Source organism: Mesoplodon bidens (genome assembly GCF_964165515.1).
Source record: "Mesoplodon bidens genome assembly, chromosome: 3".
NCBI classification, from domain to species: Eukaryota; Metazoa; Chordata; class Mammalia; order Artiodactyla; family Ziphiidae; genus Mesoplodon; species Mesoplodon bidens.
In genome coordinates this window covers 21578507-21583818 of record NC_138178.1, presented here as the reverse complement: position 1 = coordinate 21583818, position 5312 = coordinate 21578507, and the positions used below count along the sequence as shown (strand labels likewise).

The 5312-nt window shown below is 47.4% G+C and overlaps 1 pseudogene across 1 annotated transcript; it reads left to right on the top strand.

Moving 5' to 3' along the window:
* Positions 1 to 355: 355 nt before the first annotated feature.
* LOC308614000 (histone deacetylase complex subunit SAP25-like) lies at positions 356 to 5071 on the top strand (annotated as a pseudogene). The gene is made up of 2 exons: positions 356 to 434; positions 4246 to 5071. The product of its transcript is annotated as a histone deacetylase complex subunit SAP25-like (transcript).
* Positions 5072 to 5312: the final 241 nt, after the last annotated feature.

The window sequence follows — 5312 nt, the reverse complement described above, 5'->3', positions numbered from 1 at the left end:
AATTTCTGTTTGGTTCTGTTTTCTGTTTTTGTTGTTGTTGTTGAGTTTTTCATTTTGTTCTTGTGTTGTTTTCTCCATATTGTTAAATTGTTTATCTGTGCTCTCTTTTAGCTCTCTGAGAGTCTGTAGAACAATTATTTTGAATTATTTGTTGTGCAATTTCTGGATCTCCTTTTCTTTGGAGCCAGTTACTGGAGGTCTACTATATTACTTTCATGGCATTTTGTTTCCCTGATACTTTGTGATCCCTGTAGACTTGTGTAGCTATCTGTACATTTGAAGGAACAGTCACCTCTTAAAGACTTCATGGGCTGATTTAAGTAAGGGAAACCTGTCACCTGCAGATGGAGGCACAATGGACTATGCTGTAACCGTGGATCTAGTGGCTCAGGGCGCCAGGTGCAAGAGTGTGTGGCAGCACTGGGTCCAAGGGAGTATGATGTCTCTTTGGCTCAGCCACTAAGGTTCACAGTATCAACAATTGTGTGGTCCTTGGCAAGCGCTATGGGGGTTCTGCAGTGGCTGCAATTGCTATTGGTCTCCTAAATGGTGCCTCAAGGACTAGTAACTAAGGACCAGGGCAGGCATCAGTGGTGGCTGGAGCCTGTGGTGTGCACACACTTGGTTGCAGGGCCCAGCTGCAAGTGCCTATGTAGTAGGGGAGGTCACTTGTAGACACACTCATAGTAATGGGGGGTCAGAGTAGGTAGCAGGGGCCAGGGCCAACTATGGGCTTAGTGGCATCTGCTAAAGACATGGGTGTCAGCATGCTTTCCCTTGGCTTCACACTCTACCCTCCAGTATGCATACTGCAGTGGTGACCATTGACAGGACTGGGCTGAGGGACATGGATGTCCATAGCTGGAGGGGTTAGCTATAGCCAGGTACGGTGGTATGAGCCAGTGACTGAAGGCAGGGCCTGATCTGGACCTGAAGCAGCTGCAGGGGCCCCGGGTGTGCTGTGCTCTCCTGTGGCTGCATTCTCTCCCGTTTGCACACACACTGCAAGGGAAGGTGGTGATGAGAGTTGGGCTGGAGCTTGCAGTACAGAGCTGGAAGGCCTCTCTACAGGTAGGTGCTGCGGCACTGGCCAATGTCAAGAAGGCAGGGCATGATCAGGGCTTGCAGTCAGCTGTGGGGACCTTAGATGTTGTTTTGCTTTCCTCTGGCCACACACTCTGGGTGTGCACAGTGTAGTGAGGGCCAGTGACGGGTCAGGCCGGGGGCTATGTATAGGTGGGCGCCAGTCAGGGACAGAAGGCCCCTTGCATGTCATACTCCCATGAGGGGGATAACACATTATATGCACTGACTAAAAGAATATAATGTCTTGTATTATTGATCCTGAAAATACTTTGTTCCAGCTTCAGTTGATGATGAGTGCTCTGATATTCTAAGAAAGCCTGTTTAGTTTTTCTTTATGTCCTTTTGATTTAAACTCAGATTATGTCAGAAAAACTTGAATGCGCATTACCACCTCGTAATCCTCTAACTAACCTTAGCTCTTTCCTCAAGCTTTGGAGGAAGCTGAAAAAGTGTCCTGTCAAGCTACTGGGCACTCTATCATTTAGACACTTACATCCACATTAAAACTGACATGTAGAAATGGCTTTCACTGCCAGCACTTTCTTGCCCTTTTCTCCCCCTCACTTTCCCCATCTCAGTTCCTTCCATGCAGTCTGAATCATCTCATTTATAATTAGGAGGTGAAAAGGGCAAATAAAAAAACAACTTAGGATTTTAACATGTCATTGGCATTGGATATAAGTGCCAGTGATGTACAAAGATAACTGAATGCACAGTTTCCAAATTGGTGCATGGATGTTCAGTACTTGCTGCGCGTTCCTGTTTGCATTTCAACCTTCAACATAATGACACCCCATGATAGGATCTGAAATACCAAAGGTTTTGCTTGCATAGTCATTATTGGAATTCTGAAAATCTATGTATGTTCTCATGCATATTTAAAATTTTCAAATATGGTATTATGCGTTATATTCTAAAAGATAGTACATAATAAATATTATAGAAGAGTATGATGAATTATTAACAAATATTTTGTGACAAAACTTAAGTATGTTTTAACTATTTATTGAATCATGCACACCCAATTTGAAAGAAAATCACACAAAAATTTGTTGGTTGGTTTTATCCAAAGTGAAAAGATTGACAAAATGTAGTTCATGAGAACATGCTAATTATATTTAGAAAAAAATCAGTATCATTATACTCTACTGCTTTGGTTGTTCCAAATTCAGAATATTTATCATGAGCTCAGATTCACCCCCATCAGAATATGTATAAGATGGGAAAAGAGAGGAAGACTTACAGGACTAGAAAGACTTCTCCCCAAACCAATACTTATAACTTTTTTGACTGCCCTGGAAATTTTATAACCCAGCTAAGGGTGTTATCATTAGATTTGGAATGGGTGAAAGGTATGCTTTCCTTTTGAAGGAGGAAGAAAGGTGATTGTGAATACAAATACATACATTGGCCAACAGTTTAGAAAAAGGATGGGTGGGTCTGGAAACCAATGAGGGATTATGCCACCAGGCACGTGTTATCTTTTCTAACTGCATATTTTAAAATGGGAAATAAACTCCAGATAAATTTGTGGACCCACTGGATACATCAAGAAACAGAGTCAGGCCAGAAGCCTCTTTACCACCAACCCTCAAAAGTCCCCACCTTGACTGATAGACTTTCTGGGTTTAGTGCAGCTCGGAGTCAGGGTCCAGTAACCCCAAGTAATCCTACTTTCCTTTCTGAAATGCACAGTTATCCAAGCTAAGGGACCCAGTCCCTTTGAGGAAGGAAAGGAGGAGGATTTTACACTTGTGTACACACTTGTGACAGGGTAGCAGGGTGCTGCCCCAAGAGGACCTGCCATCATCCCCTCCTACAGGGGTTGTCTGCAGAGCTTTCCGCGGAGGTTGCTGCTTCCCTCACCAAATATTCCTCCGTGATTTTGTGAAACGTGTCCTCTGAACACCCCCCAGGAGATGGGTGAGCAAGTCACACATTAGACATCTACTCCATCATTCCAGTTCCCTAAATCATTAGATTTATTCCTCTACATTATAAGAAGGAAATTGCACACTTCAGCTTCATTTAATGTAAACCAGTATGACATCCAGGTTTAGTCAACTGTGTAAGCAAATTGTGAGGGTCTTTCCCAGTTGCTCAAGCTAACATATGGAATCCAGAATGCCTGATAAGTGCACCCATGTTGATACATTTGGCCATTCCAGTATTATTTTCTTCCACCCTGGGCAATTACACTTAGATTCCATTTCTGCACATGTATATTAATTTCTGCTGATATAAACTTACCACATTTTGCAGTTTTTTCTGTGTGTGAATTGGCTCCTTCCAGGTCAGACTTGGTAATCATTTCCCTTGATTAGGTTGGCTTTGACTCTAGCATGGTTCTGCAGGCCATGAGGGATAGCAAGGGTGGATCATTTGGAAATAAGCTTTCCCCTGCAATGTAAGGTCATTACGCTCTCCTCGTGCTGGGAGAAGCTCCTTCCTCAGAAAGGGGAGGAGGAGCAGGATCTGCTGGTGAGGAAGGCTTACAGGGATTTGTAAGGTCAGGATACCCAGATTCATGTGAATTGCCTTCATTCCAGTTCTCAGGGCTCCATCCTTTTCCTATCAGCCCCTAATATGCACATAAGAAATTTGATAAGGATGAGAAATCAACTTGAATCATAACTTGAAGCTAAAAGAGATTAATTTATGATAATCATAGAATTCCCTTCCCCCGATTCTCTTAACTCTGCCTGGAGGTGTTCATTTTCATTCTACCATTTCCCCAATGCAATAAAAAGTAGTTAGCATAGTCCACGGTACCGATGGCAGAATTCCCATCATAACAGTCTTTTGAAACAGTCCCTTGCTTTCCAAAGTCTTCTGTTTAATAGGCATATTATTTCCAGCAACATTTGGGGCTGTGCCTTAAAAAACAAGTCCCCATTGTGGACATTGTAGGTTTGGGGGATAATTAAAGTAATGAAGTACCCTGCAAGGTGGGCCGCAACCTGGGCTTGCAGGGACGTGCAGGGCAGCAAGGGCCACTGAGGGAGGCTGGGCCCAAGTGGAAGCCGGGAGGGGCCAGGCGGGCGAGGCGGGCAGTGTGGGGCCCTGGCTAGCCCCCCCCCGGACACCGCATGTTGCCCTGGGCCCCCCGGCAGTGCAGCCCGGGTGAAGAGCAGGCACCCAAGTGACAAGGCCCCTCAGCGGTCAGCGACCCCGGCCAGGCCAGGGACTCTGGAGAGGAAGCCCTGGGGGAGCCAAGAACATCCCCACTGGACAGTCCTCAGCCCTGGTACCGAAGGCCTTCCTGGATCCACAAAGAGCAGCTGCTGCCTCTGTCGCCCCCAGGCCTCGCTGCCAAGTGGTCCCCGGGAACCCCAGTTCCCCCCTACCCCCAGATGACCTGGGAGGTGGCCCTGTCAAGGATGACCCTGCTACTGCCCTGGGACCCCAACTATGAGGCTCAAGCGGGACCTCGTCTGGTGCGGGGGCCCAGCTGTGGGTCCGGCGCCTCCTTCTCAGGCCAGACCTTGTGCCGTCCCTCATTCTGGCCTCTGTACGAGGCAGCAGCGTGAGGCAGAGGCCTCAGGCCCGTCTAGCAGGACATCAGAGTGGAGAGCATGTGCCCAGGGATGCAGGGTTCCCGGTGATGTGCTATGAAGATGTCTTTCTTTCTGACCCTCTGCTGCCCTGTGGGCAGCGTGTTCCCCTGTACCTGTCTCAGGGCCCTCAGCAGGTGATGGGCTCTCTGGAGCTGCTGCTCCCAACCCCAATTATGTCCCCCCGGGTCCTCCCCACTCCATCCTCTGGCTGCTCCACCTCCTGGCTCAGAGGGCCTGAGCTGATCTCCCTCACTGGCCTCCTGCAGATGAGCCAGGGGGAGCCAAGACCCAGTTCCCTGGGGGCTCCCATGCCCCCTGCTGACCCTCCAGATGCTGCCTCTGACCACCCAGGTACCAGTGGTGGCCAGAGCTGTTCTCACTGCATGGACCCATCTCTCCCATGGGCCCCAGGCAACCAAGGTCCATAGCCCCTCCACAGGCAGAATGGGCCCTACTTCACCAGGCAGGTTCTTTTGACAATAAAACAGTGTTGGTTTGTAAAGTAATGAAGTAAATGCTAGTGTTCTCTACCCAGAAGTTACCCATCTCAGTATGTTGGGTTTCAAAAGCAATTTTTTTTTTGGACACTTGGCCTAAACTTCCAAGTTTTGCCACCAAACAATAGGACATCAGCTCTGAAGAGGCTCAATCTAAATTCTTTGACTAATG